The following is a 17706-nucleotide window of genomic DNA, read 5'->3' on the forward strand; positions in this document are numbered from 1 at the left end:
AGCTGTGAATGGTGCCTCGACAGCACCCCCATACCTTGCCCAACTGAGCTGGAACTCAGACCCAGCTCTGCACCGAGTCACCAGCTTGCCAAAACGATATTTAAACAAAAAAAACCCAACAAAAAAACACCTCGTTCTCGCACCAGGAAGATGACACAGGCTGAGGCCCTTATTAAATACTGCATGATCAGTGAAAATCGCTATCATGGCTTGTGGCCTGCTTTGTAAAATAAAGCCCTTTCATTTTTTTTTATAAATATTTATCTGCTGTCTTTTTTTATTTTTAATGTTGTGAAATGTCTCAAAATTGCCAGCACACCTCATGCTAAGAGCTGATGTTTGTCTTCAAAATAACAAAGCAGCACCAAGAATTAGGCTAGAAGCAGATCTCTGTGCTCTGTGTCCTATTCTGTCTGGTGTTCCAAACTGATGAATTGTTTCAGCACCTGCTGTGTGCACCCAACTTTCTTAGGGGAATTGGAACTACAGTGCCATGCATGCAGTGGGGCAAAACAAAGATTGGATTAAGCCTCTTAGAGATGAGGTAATCACCCCAGCTGTTCTTCCCCTCTCCATCCCCACTGTCCAAATGTCTGTTCATTCTGACAATCTGCTGGGCCACTCTCTTTGAGGTAGCAGACTGACTCAAAAGAGCAGAATGGCACCCAGGACAGTCGCCCTTCCTGTCAACCCCTTGTGAAAGCCCTGACTGGGGAGGGGAAAGGGTGTTGATGGCACGGGTTTGAGCATTTATTGGGAAGAGAGTATGGATGGTGGGGAAGAGAGAGCACCATGTGGCAGGTAAAGAGGCAAGTCCATTTGGGGATTAGGAAGCAAGGGCTAAAAAGTCTGAAATCTCTCTGGAAAGTTGCATATTTTCCTCCTTCCTGATGTGAAAGACAGGCAGAGTTCTGGAGGGAGGAACTGAAGGCTACAGAATGGATGCATGACAAAAAAAATCTTTGCTTATGATCACCAATTTGGGTTGATTAATATTCTCACTTTTTTATTACACAGAAACCAAAATTTGTATACACTGGACTTTTCACAATAGAATATATTGCACACAGAAAGACTTTGAACCCCCACCCCCTGCATTCTCCTTTATTTTCTAGATTCATCTGCTTTTTCCATTCCCTCCATTCTGCGCTGTACTGCCCTCTCATGTTTGCTGCATTTTCATGGACTCTCCAACACAGGAGAGTAATGTGCCTGAATTGCTGACAAAAACGAGCTGCTCTCCAGGAAAATCGCCGAAAATCACACCCCCACCCCAAACTCTTGATGTAGATAAACTGTGAAAAAGTGGTTAGTAAAACTCAACCCAGCATGTCCGAGGAAGCTGCGCATCCCTGGTCAGGCTTCTGAGAGCTTTGAAATGATCGGTGTTCATTCAAGATGTGACATGGATAGCCATAACGTTTGGTGTGTAATATTCGTTAGTTGTAAAAGCAATTCAGATGGTTAGTGTTTTGGTCTTCTGCTGGTTCATATTAGGTAAGTAAGTACCTTTGGTGAGATCTAACTGGTGAGGCACGAGGTACAGATACGGCCCTTTATTTACCCAGGAAGATGTTATCTCTCAAGATCATTCCAAATTGGTTTTTCTTATCAATTTTCCCAGAGTAGAAAAGGTGTGTCAGTCTGACGTGCCAAAACAGACACTTCATTGGTTTCCTTACAGCTAAGTAGTGAGGTGGAAATTATGTTTTTATACCTTTATCAGACTAATGGATGTTTAAACATCTAAGCTGTAAGAAGCACCAAGATCTCTGAGGAGGAGAAATTAGTAGTCCAAAACGCTAGCATTTGTTAGCCCTCATAAACAAAATAAACAGCCACTTTCTTTTTCACTGATTGCATTTTTTCCTCAGGAATTCATGAAATATATTTCTACTTAAATGTTTTCAAATCCCAGGAAATAATTGGGGAGGAATACAAGGAGGCCTAAATGCCTTCTTGTGGGTCTTCCAAGTCAGTTGGATTCGGTTGCCCTCTTCAGCATGATGGGCACTGGGAAATCCACCTAATTTCTCGGTGTCTCTAGCAGAATCAAAGGGGGTGTCCAGCAACATAAAATAGGAGGGCAGATGAAAACCCTAATATCCATCCAGTCTGCCCCTTCTTTCTTTCCTGGTCCAAAGTCGTAGACCCTGTTTCAGCTCTTCTTGTCCCATGTTTTCTTGAATTCGATTACTGTTTTTGCTTCTACCATCTCCCCTGGGAGGCTGTTCCATCACCCTTTCTGTGAAGAAATATTTTCTGTTACTCCTGAGTCTGCCCCTTTGGAGCCTCATCCACGATCCCCCTGTTCTAGAACCTCCTTTCCATTCAAAAAGATTTTGTCTCGTGCATTACCTATACCTCGAGGTATTTGAATTTTAGTATTTAGTATTTATTTAAAATTATTAATCACCTAACACATGAAGGCCTAAGCGATTTACAATAAAAAAAAAAAACATAATCAAAGTTAATAACTCAGCAGTAACAAAAAATCATAAATAGATGATCATTAAAAATAAATAAATAAAGCATAAAGTCGCATCCTTCCTATCTCTCCTGTCACCTTCCAACCAAGTTATTCTCCTCCTTTGTGGCACTGCCTTCTTAAAAGATTATAAGTGTCCAAAATCTCACGGGTTAATTGATCCTTGGACTGGGAGGTGCATGCACGCACGCCCGGCGTTCCTAAACATTCTTCTGAAGCCCTTTCAAGAGCCTGAGAGAGGATTGTCTCATTTCACGGGACAGGTCTGGTTCACTCATGACGAGGTGTTTTATGTAGCGTCAGCCCTGTCCCGCTGGAATCCATGATGTGACTGGCCTGCCAATGCAAAAAAAGAAAAAGAAAAACCTTGTTATTGCTTGCAAGCCAAAAGGAAAAGCCAGAGGCACTGAGTGAGGGCCTGAGCAGGTGGGGCAGAAGGACATGCCTGCCCCCCTTAGAAATATCATGTTGAAAGTGGATAATGTTGCCCTATTTTGACCAAGGAAGAATATCTAAAAAATAAGTAAGTTTTTCTGCAGTCGCCACTTCCGTTTCCACAGGAAATGAAGCAACAGTTTATCTGTATGGAAAGGAATGGCGCTAGGCAGGTGTTGAGTATATTACTTCATGCCCATGGGAAACCATTTGTGAGATCGAGTCTGCCAACCATGGCACAAACTCCCCTTTCTGGGACTGCCTGTCTTCCAGGGAAAATCCTGCTAGGAGCTTTCTGCTAAGCTTCGTGATAGTGTGGCTTCCAAAGCTTGTCTGGTTTTTTTTTGTACTCCATATCACTCTCAACCTCTCTTTTCAGGCTAGGATCCCAATGCAGGGGCTGAGTCTTGCGTGGAGGATGTTCTCTTCTTGGCCTCTGGCTGAGATTCAGTACTGTATAGTATGAGTTGACGGGGGAAGGGTGGTGTTGAACCCCCTGCCATTCTGATCCCCCATTGGGGATGTGATGACACGATGACCGTTGAGAAAAGCAGCATCGAACCTCCTGCAAAAAAAAGAAGTCATGCAAGTGGAATCACAAGCAGGTTGTGAGAAATTGCAGGCGGACCTTGCAAGCCTGGAACACTAACCACATGGCAGACAAAATTTAATGTGGACAAGGGTAAAGTGATACACATAGGAAGCATCGTCCATACTGTGGTTCCATTTTAGGAGTTACCGCCAGGAAAGGATCTAGGCGTTGTCACAGACAGTATGTTAAAATCGTCAGCTCAGTGTGCAACAGCAGTCAAAAGCAAACAGAATGTTGGGAATTATTAGGAAAGGAAGGGAGAATAAAACAGAGAATATCGTAATGCCTCTGTGTCGTTCCATGATGCGACCGCACCCAGCGTACCTTGTGCAATTCTGGTCGCCGCATCTCAAAAAAGGTGTGGCAGAACTAGAACAGGAACAGAGAAGGGCTACCAAAACGATAAGGGGATGGAACAGCTCCCCTAGGAGGAAAGGCTAAAGAGGTTAGGGCTGTTCAGCTTGGAGAAGAGACGGCTGAGGGGGGATATGATAGAAGTTTATAAAATGAATGGAATGGAATGGGTAAATGCAAATTGGTTGCTTAAGCTTTCAAAAAATAAAAAGATTAGGAGACACTACATGAAGGACACTACTAAGTAGGGAAACAAATCGGAGAAAATATGCACAAAGGGAACCTAACTTTGAAACCTATCTGCATGTAAGTGGACGTATAGAAGTTTATGCTAGTATTTTATAAACTCTGCAGTGGGAGCTGCATACTTTAGCATATTTTATAAACATAGGTGCATAAAAACAATAACAGGGACATGTAATACACCTGATTTATTCTCAGAGACAGATAACTTATAAGTATGTGCATATACTGTTTGAATATACTTGTGCATGTACTTGAAATCACCAGTTCACCAATCCTCTGCCGGTTCAGCACAAATCCTTCTGCATTTCACCTTCACCCTCTAGCACTTCACCCAGCCCTCCCCACCCAAAAACTACAGCGCAATCCCCATTCTGGCCCCTTATTTCCACTGTAATAATGTTTTTGTGAAATGGAAAATATGCACATTACTGTTGATGGTTATAAAATAGGCATATCTGCAGGTACGCGCTACTTACACATCGTCTCTGCTGTGCTAGAGGATGTAGATAAGGCAGTTAGCAAAGCTGGGTTGAAAAATAGTTTGGAGAGGTTCCTGGAGAAAACGTCCACAAACTGTTATTAACCGGGTAGGTTCGGGGAATGCCCCTGCTTATCCCTGGGCATAAGCAGCTTGGAATCTATTATTTGGGATTCTGCCAGGTACTTCTGACTTGGCTTGGCCACTGCTGGAAATGGAGAATACTGGGCTTCATGGACCCTCAGTTTGACCCAGTACAGTGATTCTTATGAGCCCAATCCAAACTTGTCCTGAGTCCTTCAGACCCCTGCCAGAGCTCCTATGGGTCTCCTGCTGGTGGTGTCTTGATTATGCTGAAGATGGAGCAAGGATAGACTCGGCTCCATCTGGGAAGGCAATGTTAAAAGGCCCTCCTAACATTTAAGGTTCTTACGAGGTAGATATCTAGAGAATGATTCGTAAGGATTTTCCCCCTCAGCACGCACACACACACTTATTAAAGGTCAGAGAATTTTGAACAGACAGTGAAAAATATGTTGTTGGGATAAATAATTAGGAATCTCCTTCATGGAGAGTTACCAATCCTAATACTTGTGCTAGAGCTTCCCAGGGATCCGCTACAGTCAATAAAATATTCCTGGTTCTGACACATACATTTTTAGTGTTGTTTTGCCTTGCCTTTTTCATTCCAAAGCATTACCCAAAGTGGCTCACAACAGTTTGGAAATATATATAAATTCCTGTAAATGCAAAAAGTTAGTTACTCCCTATACTGGCATAGGCATACACACTGTTCATTGTGGCGGGATGACGTGGTCTGTCTTGAGTACGCTAGAAGTAAGTCGGATGATTGTTTCAACAGCCAAGGCAGAAGGAATGAAGCGTTAGCTAATATACTTAGGGCAGACAGGCCAGGCCAATTTCCTATCTTTTTTTTTTTTTTTTAATACCTCTCTGGGTAGATGAGCAAATTCCCACATGTAAACCAACTCTAGCATCTTCCCTCCCTTCCCCCATGTCCTCTGCTTGACTTCTCGATCCACCCACAGAACACCACTGCTCTCCGTATCTGTCCCAGGAATGTCCATCGTCTAGCACGCTGCTTCCACCATGCCACCACCATGCTTGACATTCCTGACGTTTAACAAAAACCTTTATAATGTATGGGAGCTGCTGGGTTTGTAGGTTAGATGGCAGCTACAGCATAATTAGTGTCCTCGTAATATAGAGTGTTGCTTTATATGCCTGAACGGTGGCTTCAAAGAGTTAACTCAAGCAGAACAGGTGCCAATATTAGCGATGCAGCAAAAGATTTTTTCATCCATGGAAGAATTAGTCAATTTAAGAAAAAAAAAAAAGCCACAAGTGTTTCATTCAAAGGAGCTTTATCTGGACAAGATAGATTCAGATACACAGAATGGGGGAGGTTGCTTTAATTGAGACAGTAGCATTAAAACGATTCTGGGAAACTGTAGGTAAAATCAACCAGGGTTCCCAGTGGTGTCGCAAGCAGGGCTGGCCCTAGAGCAGCGTTTCCCCACCTTCTCCTGGAGGCACCCCCAGCCAGTTGGCTTTTCAGGATTACCGCAATGAATATGTATGAGATAAATCTGCATACATTGGAGACCCATGGTATGCAAATCTTATCTCATGCATATTCATTACGGATAGCCTGAAAACCCACCTGGTCAGGTATGCTCTCAGGGCATATGGTTCCCTGGATGAAAATCAGCTCTTCAGCCTAACGGGCCATGCTGGAGGCACCCCAGACGAGTGCCCAGTGCTCCCTACCCAAAGGCTGGCACTGGTCAAATGTACATCTGACCATCTCTGGTGTGGATATCCTGTCAACAGAGGGGTGACTTGCCCATAATCAAAGAGAGTATAGGGATCGTGTCCTAGGATGTCGCCTGGCTTGTAATTAATTTCTTTTGCTGCCAGACTACAGCACCATTTTAATACGTTCAGGGCTTCCTTCCAGATGTGCGAGACCTTTTTACCAGAAATGGAAGGCTGTGACTCCTAACGTTGGCTAGCATACCCACTTCCTTTCTCTTCCATCCGCGCCTCTTGTCTGGATGCCGGGAAAGCTCTATAGAGAGCAGCGCTTGGAGGCTTCAGCCCTCTCTGCTGTGCTGTTCTCCTCCTGCTTCCTGCATGACTGAGAGCTGGGGGCACCAGCAGCAGCTTTCTCTGTACACTTTAGACAGTTTCGCATAAATATTTCCAATGCTCCATCTCCCTCTGTCTTCTTTGGAGCGATTTCTAAAAAAAAAAGGTTGAGAGTTGATACAGCACTTAGCAACAATAGTCAGTCGACCCTTGAAAAGCCTGGCTCAGAATGAGGTGGAGGGTGGAAGAAGAGAATAGGATATATTTTATTTCTCTGAATTTCTTCTTTTCCTGGTCCTGGAAGAGAAAAATCAGAGTTACAGGTAGAAAGCTTGTGTGAGCTGAAGTGCTGGAGGCAATGTTTATGGTTTCTGAATCCAGCTACTGAATTTTCCTAGTAGGCAATGGACTAATTCAGATTTTTCACCTCAGAACTGTGCTAACACCAAGAAGAGAGAGTTGGATTTTTTGCAGGCTGTGATCCCACCCAGTAGCTCAAGTGAAGAGGATTTTCATGGCGGCCAAAGGGATCACATTCTCCCAGTGGCCTAAGTGAAAAGGAGACCTGAGATTGCCAGGAATGTCCTCCTGCTGGCGGCCTGAGTGCAGAGAAGGTCCCAAGGCTGCTGGGGCTGTTGCGCCCGTCGGCCGCAGACAGCTGCGCCCTCTATTGCTCATCTTTCTTCTACCTGACTCAGTTCATTTTGGAAAGATGGCTGCCTCCGCTTCTTCCTCACCGAACCCGCCAGTGTCCTCGGCCCGGCATGGGCGATTGTGTTTCGCCATCTTTCTCCAGAGTCACCTAGGGCACACACGCATGCACAGCCCCGTCCTTTATGTGCATCATGGCGGGAACCTTGGGGGCGTCCCCACCGCATGACTTCACTAGCTCTGGTATTTAATCTCCGCCCCCGATTCCTTCTTCGAGTTAGCAAGGAATCATCCATGCTGTTCTCTCCACGTTACCAGACACTCCCGCTCTGTGTATGCTCGCTCCAGGATGACTTAGGTACCCGCTCCATGGGGGCCTTGCCTCGCTCCTACCTTCCCTTCGGGGTTGCTTACTCAGTTACCAGGACGCCTATGGGTACCTGCTCCTTGGGGGACCTTATTCATCCGGGTCCCTCCACTCCTCGGGGATTCCCTCTCTCTTCAACTACCAGCATCAGAGTGAGTACTGCTGCTTCAGTTCTGTCTTTGCATTGTCTCATCTCTCTCTCCATAGATCCTCGGCCTACACCGCACCGCGGACCACTACCAGATCTATTGGCTATTCCATCTAAACCTGGGTTCCGGCCTACCCCGCTTCGTGGACCACTACTGGACCCATCTCCCTCTTGAGATTCTGGTGAGACTGTGGAACTGCCTTTTTCCACCCTGCAACCTACAGATGGAACATTGCCATCTGGTTCCTCATCTCCTGGCTGGAATCATCACCCATTCCTCGGGTCACTATCTACGCTGCAGTATAATAAAGCTAATTCTCTGTGTCCATCTCTGCCTTCAGCTAGCCTATTGCTGCAAGTCCCCACAGGGCCCTACCCTGTGGGAGGTGCCATTTCTTACAGCGACCAAGGGCCCACGCTTCAATGTCCAAAACACAATATGGGGTATCCATCCTGTCCAGCGGCCTAAATGTAGAAGACAACCTGGGGTTTACGGTGGCTAAAGAAGAGAATAAGAGTTCTCACATAAGAACATGTGTGAGAGAGAGGAGCATGTGTGTGCGCGAGCGAGCATGTGTGCCTGTGAGAGAGGGAGCATGTGAGTGTGAGGATGAACATGTGAGTATATGAGAGAGGAGACAGTTTGTGCACCCCTCCCCCGTCCTCTAATCAATGACAATCTCAGGGTGATTGGAAATCAAAGTTTCCCAGGTATGGAGAGTGAGGGATTTGTTTATCCTTATTGGTTTTAATTATTGGGTGTTATTTCAAAACAGCAGACACATCAAACATTTTATTGGTGTTGGGGGGGGGGGGGGGGGGAAATAGAATTTTTAATTATTGGATGTTCTATTCATCAGCTGTTTTTAAATATTTTTTAAGATTTTATTTATAGAACTTTACAAATATATAATAAAAATACCATGTTAAACAGAACTATTGAAATTCCAAGAAACAACTCAAATATAATAATGATATAGAAAAAACAGAAATAGAATTCCAATATATAGCCCACTACTTAAAAGAAGTGTAGGGGGAAGGAGGTTAAAAAGAAAACAGCACATTGGGAGACAAAAGTAAAAAAAACCCCAAAGGTAAAAAAAAAAAGCAATAATGGGAAAAACAGTTTTAAACTCTCAGCTGTTCCCTTCACTACCCATTGTATTGGACCCATTTAGTTTCTTCAAGTCCAGGAAGGATCTTAGTTGTCCAGGGACAGCAAAGGCATAATTAATTGGATATAACTACTAACATTTTACTATTATTGTTACGAGCGCGCGCGGGCGCGGTCGTCGTAAGCGGGTGGTGGTGAGCCCTTGGGCCACGGCAGGACTCAAGGAGGAGCCCCAAGCCACACCGTGGGAGGTGAGCTGAGCAGGCATGGTGAGCCAGGCAGGCAGGAACAGAAGCAGGGAGTCCGACCCTCAGCCGGACCTGCATGCCCATGGTAGCCAACACGGGGAAGTTTGACTAATGAACGGTCCTCTGACTGTTCCCGGCCCTTTCGGACCTGCCGCAGGGAACGACAATGGGCAGCAGGCCGGACAGAGGCGAGGGCAGACAGAGTCCTTAAACAGAAGACATCAGACGGGGCAGAAGCAGGCTGAAGCAAGACGGAGACATCAGGACAAGGGCTGAAGGCGAGACACAGGAAAGATCCAGGCGAGCAGGAACTCCGATGCTGGGATACTCACATCCGAAGCCCCCTCGGCTGGCAGAAGCTCAAGAGCCCGTGGGACGAATCCCTCCTGTTGGCCACTCCAGGGCCCAACAGGACAGAAGGCTCAGGAACCAGATGAGGACGTAGGTCAAGGCAGAGACAGGAAGACATCCGGGCAAGGGCTGAAGCAGACACTGTAGACAAGGCTGGACGGAAACATGGCCACTGTCCATCAGGGCGCCCTACTCAGGCCCACCCGTGGGACTGAGTCGCGGACCACCCTGTCCCAGAAGCGCCCTACACAGCCCAGGAAGGCTGGTACGCGGACCACGCTGATAGAGGAGGGTGCAGGGAAACTCCAGGCGAACAGGAACTCCCGATGCTGGGATACTCACATCCGAAGTCCTTACGGCTGGCAGGCACAGGAACAAACATCTAGGCAGAGACACAGGACAGGAACCCATCAAGGCATAGGCGAACCGGGGGACCTGGATCGGCAAAGTACAGACGGACTGTAGAGCCCGATCCGAAGGCCCTTTGCAAGTGAACAGAAAGTCCTTAAGTACTGGAGGTAGAAGGCAACTCCCTGGGAGGGAGCTTGCCAGGACCGCCCACCGCTGGTCCTATAAGTCAGGTGGAGAGCTGCAGGCCAGCCCCTAGGAAAGGGCGTCGCCAAACAGGAAGTCCAAAACGCTGGCTTGCAAGCCACAGGCACAGCTAGGCCTCTCAGGCCCTGGAGCAAGTCCCGGATGGAACACAGGCCCTGGAGCTGTGTCTGCTAGGCCTCCAGTCCTGTAGTGCTGTCTCTCTTGAGCCTCCAGCCCTGTAGTGCTGTCCTCTCTTGGGCCTCCAGCCCTGTGACTTTGAGTCTCCTGGGCCTCCAGCCCTGCTGCTACTCCTGAGCCCTGCTGCTGCCTGCTGGTTCCAGCTACTGCTGCTTCCTGCTTCCAGCCTCCTGCTTGCTTTTTCGGCCACGTGTGTCCTAGTGGCCTCTTGTTTTGTCGCCCCTCCTACCTTCCCTTCCTTTGTCCCATGCTGGTAGTCTCCGGCGCCCTCGCAAGGGGGCGCTGGGGTGCAATGGATTCTCCTTCCCTTTCTTTAGTTGTCTGTTTCTCCCTGTTTCTTTAAGGGGCGGGGCGGCCTTTGGCCACCCCTGCCTCCTCCCCACCCACAATAGATGGCTTGCAAGCCACAGGCACAGCTAGGCCTCTCAGGCCCTGGAGCAAGTCCCGGATGGAACATAGGCGAGGCCCTGGCTTCAGAGCGGCCTCTGGAGGAAGGTAAGAGACCTCCTGTAGCGCAGCAACAGGGGGGATTGCAACAATTATGATTGATGTTTTATATTTCTTGATATTATTGTTTGATGTTTTATGAGGAATAGTGATGTTTCTGTTTTTTAAATTGTTGCACCACAAACAGAGTTTGGCTTGTTGCTGTTTTCAGTTCAGGTTTTGTCTGCATATTTCTCTTTATACTTTATGGTCTCTTCATTCTGTATTCTGCATGTGTGGCCAAAGTGAGATATTCTGCTAGCATGTAGTTTCTGTGTATGGGTCTATAACAGTTTGTTCTGTTTTCCTAATAGGAGGTATATTGCTTTGGGGCCTGGTGTTGCTTTTTCATAGGTAGGGTTGTTATTGTTTGAATGCTAGCAGTTAGTGCTTTTTTGATATGGGAGGTTTACTATATTGTTGTAATTGTTTACTCATGGCTTTCTGAGGACCAAGCCCAAACCCAACATGCATTACAATGACTAATACCATATGGGGTTCCATGTGTCTTTGCTTTCTTGCAGGGTTTTCTGGTTGACATCAAAGCAGTGCATGCAAATATAATATTCATGCTGTTTGTGATATTTTTACCTCAAAAGACTGTACTTTGAATGTCCTTTTTCATGTAAAATCTTTTATTATAAATTAATAATTTTTTATTGTGTGTGGAAAGGGCCAAGTGGTGGGGGCACAAAGCTGTAAGGTTCTCTTAGGGTGCCTAATACTCTTGCACTGGCCCTGATTGGAAAAACCATACAAATTAATGTCACAGCCCACTCTACTGAGGGTAGAGAGGAGGTGCTGTGTCTGGGCAGAGACGTACCTCACAGAGGACGGATGCTCTGAGCAAGTGATCTGTCTCAAACAGCCACTGTTCCCCGTGGGTTGGGTCCTCCGGGTGCAGCAGCTGCCAGGATATAAGCCGAGACGGGAAACTGAAAGGAAGCAGGACCCAGGAACTGAGCTGAGGACCAGGAATGCAGCAGGAGCCAGGAGACAAGCAACAAATAGGTCAGGCAAACAGTGGCATCACAGAGCAAACTCTATGAAGACCACTGCACCAGCAACGAAGTGTCAGGCTAGGGCTTCTTATATCCAGCCCTAAGTTTGGGACACAGCCGATGCTGGTCCAATAGGGAGACTGCGGAAGCAGGTCTTCCTAACTCTGCTTAGCGTGGTATTTCCTACAGGATGCTTGATGAGCTAAAGACCATGTGACTCCACTGCAGGATACCCCTGGCCTTGATCATCCAGGGGTGCAAGTTCTAGCCCCACTGCCCTAGAAAAGTGTTAAAAAAAAAAGAATAAGAACAGCAAAAAATCGATAGTAGTGGCTCTGTAGTTACGCAGACCTCTGAGAGGGAAGGTATTATTCAATGCTGTGTTCATTTAACCACTGAAGATAACTGGGGAACAACATAGTGAGATAGAAAATGATGGCTGATAAAGACAATTCAATCTGCCCTTACTTCCTGGTGCAATGCTAGACACCCCACAGTTGATCTCTGGTCTTCCCCTTACTTCCTGGTGCAATGAGTGATCCTCTGTGCTTATCCCAAGTCTCTTGAATTCTGTTACTGTTTTTGACTCCCCCAGTCAAATAAATGCTCTGCGAGTTTTAATCTTTCAGGGGCATACTGGCTTGAAGGTCTCTTTTGGTTTTCCATTAAGTCAGTTAAGCTCTTTCAGGCCCTCGGCATTTTCCTCTATTTGCCCCTCTCCTCAAGAAATGCTGTTCTCCTGTTTAATGGGGCTTCGATTCTCATGCCCTGTGGTCCTCTTCTGACTCTGCTCCTTAACTAAACAGGAAGGAGCCTTGGCCATGGCGGCAGATGGGCGCTCTCCAAACCAATACTGCCACCTTGACAGAGGCATCATGCAGAGCCAAAGGCAGAACCAAGATTAGGGCTTGTGAGTGGAGCACTGCGTCTCCTTCCCAAGATAGGGCTCTCTAGTAGTCTACAAGTCTGATTTATTACGGGCTTGCTCCCATTCAATGGCTGTGGAGAAAGCTTTCAATAAATTGTCCTCCGTTTGTTGTCTTTTAACGGGCAACTTTCAACTGTTCAGTTTGGGACAAAATTCCCAGGCACATTTTACCCGTGGATTTTGCCCCCAGTTTCAAAGCATAAGCACATCCGTATGTGCATACTTTTTAGCTTTGAACATGCTGCGGAGACTTTGTACTTCCTTTTTTCTGCGTGTACTTACTACAACAGACAGGGTTTGGTAGCACTCGTGTATGCATTGTAGAGCACGACCTTGATCGAACTTGCCAAAGTGTTTTAACAGAGCGTAGGTCTGAGACCCAGACTTCTCTTTATGTACAAAGAGAAGTCTGGGTCTCAGACCTACGCTCTGTTAAAACATTTCACTCTGAGCTTTCATGAACTTGCTCAAAATGTTGTAATTCTGTCGTTTTTAGACCTACAATATGTTGCTCCATTCCATTGTCAAAGATGGAGGAGTTTCATGGGAAATCCTTGGTTTTCAGCTTTGGTCTTCTTATATGGCAGATGCATGAGCAGCCTCCCTGTGCAAGTGGTACAGGCAGAAATGGTGGTGGCAGAACTGAAGAAAGCCTGGGATAAACACTGACGGATCCCTAGTCACGAAAAATAAAGGGAAAACCAGAGATCAGTCAGGGTCTTCAGCATATTGCAACAGTACTGAGATTGGGCAGACTGGATGGGTGTCAAGGTCCTTAACGGCCTTCATATTCTCTTTCGGTATGTATATACTCACTAGTGTAGGATCATATGATTCATTTTATCACTGGAACAAGCAAGGTACATGTTGGCACATCTGATGGCTGATAAAAGTGTAATCCTACTTTTCTATGGTTCACTTTCATGCTGACCAAGATAGGCTCACGTGAAAACAGTAGATGTTATGAGATTTTATTTTGCATATTGAATTTTATTTCTTTTATATGTTTGATTTGCACATTGCTTTGATTAGCTTAATTCCAGAAGGTGGTATATAATATAATAAACAAATATCCCTGCATCCTTCAGATACCGAACATCCCCATCTTTCAAAATAAATCACATGATTCCGCAGAACTTGAAACACCAGAATCCAAAGCCTCGTAAAGGGCCGAACATCTGGAGATATTGGATCCACACTTTATTTTTTGCGTGCTTCAGAAAAGATAGCCCAGCGAGCTCATGGGCTGTTCAACGTTTACCCACAGAGGTTTACTCAAGCTCATGATGTTTTGTGTACGGCTGAATTTTTGCCAAGGTTCAAGCCACAAAGAGTCTACAGTCTAAGCTTGACCAACAAGTAGGGTTAAGGGACTTGCTCCAATCTCATAGGGAGTTGGGTAGTGGAATTGGAATCTGGGTTTTCAGGTTTCACAGCACTGAAATTTTAGGCTACACCAGAGCACAGAGAAAGGCACTGCAAAAAGTCTTGAGAGCAGTTTCCAAAGATTATTAGAAGTCTTCCTCCCTGTTTTTCTACATAAAAGTATGAAATTTGATATAGCAAAATATTGTGAACTGTCTGATTTTAAGTTACATTTTAAATTATCAAGTCAAGGAAAGCCATATGGATCTTCAAAAGTCTTGAGAGCCATAAGAGAAGCTCATGCTGTTAGCCCATGCTAATTTCAGGTTTCTCTCTAACGTATTAGCAAACACCTTTTTGTCTCAGCCTTCATCTCTTGAGAAGGGGAGGACAGCAAGATAGAGGAACATGGATTATTTGACTGTAACTAATAACATATAGTTATATATTAATGTTAGCAGAAAAAGACCAAATGGTCCATCCAGTCTACCCAGCAATTTGCTTATGATAGTAACTGCTGCTCCTTCCAGATTACCCCCATGCTTTCTGTTAAGGGTAGTAACAGCAGCTCCGTGCAGGTTACCCCCATGCTTTCTGTTAGGGGTAGTAACTGCTGCTCCGTGCAGATTACCCTCGTGCGTTGTGTTAAGGGTAGTAACTGCTGCTCCGTGCAGGTTACCCTCGTGCGCTGTGTTAAGGGTAGTAACTGCTGCTCCGTGCAGGTTACCCCCATGCTTTCTGTTAAGGGTAGTAACAGCAGCTCCATGCAGGTTACCCCCGTGCATTGTGTTAAGGATAGTAACTGCTGCTGCTCCGTGCAGGTTACCCTCATGCTTTCTGTTAAGGGTAGTAACAGCAGCTCCATGCAGGTTACCCCCATGCTTTCTGTTAGGAGTAGTAACTGCTGCTCCGTGCAGGTTACCCCCGTGCATTGTGTTAAGGATAGTAACTGCTGCTCCGTGCAGGTTACCCTCTTGCTTTCTGTTAAGGGTAGTAACTGCTGCTCTGTGCAGGTTACCCTCTTGCTTTCTGTTAGGGGTAGTAACTGCTGCTCCGTGCAGGTTACCCTCTTGCTTTCTGTTAGGGGTAGTAACTGCTGCTCCGTGCAGGTTACCCTCATGCTTTCTGTTAGGGGTAGTAACTGCTGCTCTGTGCAGGTTACCCTCATGCTTTCTGTTAAGGGTAGTAACTGCCGCTCTGTGCAGGTTACCCTCGAGCGTTGTGTTAAGGGTAGTAACTGCTGCTCTGTGCAGGTTACCCTCTTGCTTTCTGTTAAGGGTAGTAACTGCTGCTCCGTGCAAGTTACCCTCATGCGTTCTGTATTATTGACAAAGAAAAAGACTTATTCTGGTGCCATAAGGTACTAAGTTGGAAGAACATCAGACCAAAAGATCCCTGTGAAATAGATTTGCAAAAGGATTCTTTAGTATGGAAGTCCTTTTTGGCAACATCTGCAGTTGTGTATGCAGTAGGGCTGGGGGCCTACTTTTTGCTTCCAGTGAACTCAGACGAAAACAGAACTTGAACATTTTCCCTGGCTCATTATCCATGCTAAGTGAGCTGGAAAGGTGCCCAAAAGGGCGGGACTGGGGAAGGGGAGATCGAGGCAGTCTGGAGGGATCACAGAGTTCAAAAGAAAGCAGTTCCTAAGATTTATATCATACAATGAACATGGAATGAGATGCCGTTGACGTGTATGCAGCCAACACAATTCTCGGAAGGCATGAAATGGTGTGATTGGGGCCAGATTTAAGGGCCCATAGGCAGAGGACTGGACATGAGGGGTTTTGCCCATGGAAATCAAAGAGCTGCAGGAAGAGTCCCAGTTTGTGGGTGCCTTCAACATTTGGCACCCAAGACATGTGCCTATGCTGCCTGTTCCTAAATTTGGGCCTGGATGTTATTCAGAAATCAACTTGTCAGCCATCCTTAGAACTAGCACCAGGTCATGTGATCTGACAAGTCATACCATTATATTTCTAGTACAGTGGCACGAAGCAACATGTCACCCAGAAGATATCAATGTTCATCGCTTTCATTGTATTAGATGTAGCAAGGCATTACTTCCCAAACTTTTATCTAATATTAACCCCATTTTAACACTCCTCCTCCCCTTCGTTGCCACTTCCTCCATGCCTCTTCACCTATAGAAGGAATGCAGCAATGGGTTGGGGTGGAGAATGAGTCAGTGAGAGTTTATAGTCACATGCCCTGAACCTCTGCACAGTTTCCGGTTTCACAGGAAGCCCACACAGCAGGAAGGGGAAGATACCTGGAGCTGAGTGCGTTTGGGTTCACCAACTAGGCTCTTGCTCAAAATGGTTGGTCTGGAAAGAGGGAGCAGACTTCAATGCAGAGAGAACAGCCTGTTTTCTTGTGATCCCCATTTGGGAACCACATTAGGAGGTAAAACCAAAAAGCAGAGTTGCTTACCTGTAACAGGTGTTCTCCAAGGACAGCAGGATGTTAATCCTCACGAAACCCGCCCGCCACCCTGCGGAGTTCAGTTTGTTTTTTTTTTCACAAACTCTATGTTATAAGACTGAAGAGGGACCCCGTGTGAACGCATGGTTAGTGACATGCTGGGCATGCTCAGTGTGTCTGTCAAAGTTTGTAGAAACTTTGACAAAAGTTTTCCGTGCCGGGCTCCTTCTGATGATGTCACCCATGTGTGAGGACTATCATCCTGCTTGTCCTTGGAGAACATTAACCCAAATCTCCAGCAAGTGGATAGCATTGGCTACATGAGTTAATGGCTAGGTGGGAGTTTTCAGGTGAACTGTTGTGTTTGCATAATGCACACATCCAAGTGTAGGATAGTAGTTGTAAGATCAGCAAGGGAAGAGAGAGCTCCAGGGCACATGTTTGGGGGAGGGGGTGCTGTAGGACCGGTTGTTTTCATAGACATGCTGTTTTTCTTATTTGCTTCATAAGACCCTATGGTCCTCTGCTCGTTTTAAATGTTACCCAAGTAACTTTACTCAGGAAAGTGCTCTGCTGAATATACTCAGCTAATGCTTTGTGGGTAAATTTATCTGGGTGATTTTAGGACCACTATTTTTTCAATCAAACCTATATCCGGCTAACTTTGTAGCTAGATAATGTGGAATATCAGTACACATTGGGTAAAATGTGGCCATAGTCCAGCACTGCATCTTTTTATCCAGATCTATTTTGTGTGGGTAATGAGTAAGACATAATCCAGGGAGTGAGAAGAACTTTTATATTGTTAAGTTACCCAGACAAAGCTTTTGAATGTGGACCTCCTAGTTCTTAAACCGAACGTATACAAATGTCTCTCATACACATTCATGAGGCATGTCCTGAAAACCCCTACAGGTTAGGGGGTCCTCAGGACAGATTTAGGGCTCACTAGTAGTGCTTGACAGCAAGAGTGCACCTGAGTTGATGTCTACTTTATTATCTGTATACCCCGGGATTGGCCTTTGTAAAAGGAATAACGATTTAGGAAGAGCATTGGAGAACGTCCTGCTTAGCCTTGCAAAGTCCATGCCCCATAGAGAGGTACTACTGCAAATCAGCCAGTGAGGGGTAGATTGGGGTGGTGTTGAACTGGGGTTTCCAATTCATAGGCAGCCTGTTCCCGCTC

The 17706-nt window shown here is 45.9% G+C and overlaps 1 protein-coding gene and 1 long non-coding RNA gene across 6 annotated transcripts in view; one reads left to right on the forward strand and one right to left on the reverse strand.

The window, feature by feature from the left end:
• SSBP4 (single stranded DNA binding protein 4) overlaps positions 1 to 17706 on the forward strand; it is a 530243-nt gene that overhangs the window by 12051 nt on the left and 500486 nt on the right. The gene's annotated exons all lie outside the window — the stretch shown is intronic.
• On the reverse strand, positions 1029 to 11783 carry LOC115098089. Of its 4 annotated transcripts, none has more exons than XR_003858416.1 (5): positions 11626 to 11783; positions 6635 to 6858; positions 3291 to 3488; positions 2638 to 2824; positions 1029 to 2245 (listed from the first exon to the last, which is right to left on the reverse strand). It is a non-coding gene; the product is annotated as an uncharacterized LOC115098089 (long non-coding RNA). The 4 variants fall into 4 exon arrangements; XR_003858415.1 differs by having other exon boundaries at positions 6639 to 6858; positions 11626 to 11782; XR_003858417.1 differs by lacking the exon at positions 3291 to 3488 and having other exon boundaries at positions 11626 to 11780.

Source organism: Rhinatrema bivittatum, chromosome 8, assembly GCF_901001135.1.
Source record: "Rhinatrema bivittatum chromosome 8, aRhiBiv1.1, whole genome shotgun sequence".
In the NCBI taxonomy this organism is placed as follows: domain Eukaryota; kingdom Metazoa; phylum Chordata; class Amphibia; order Gymnophiona; family Rhinatrematidae; genus Rhinatrema; species Rhinatrema bivittatum.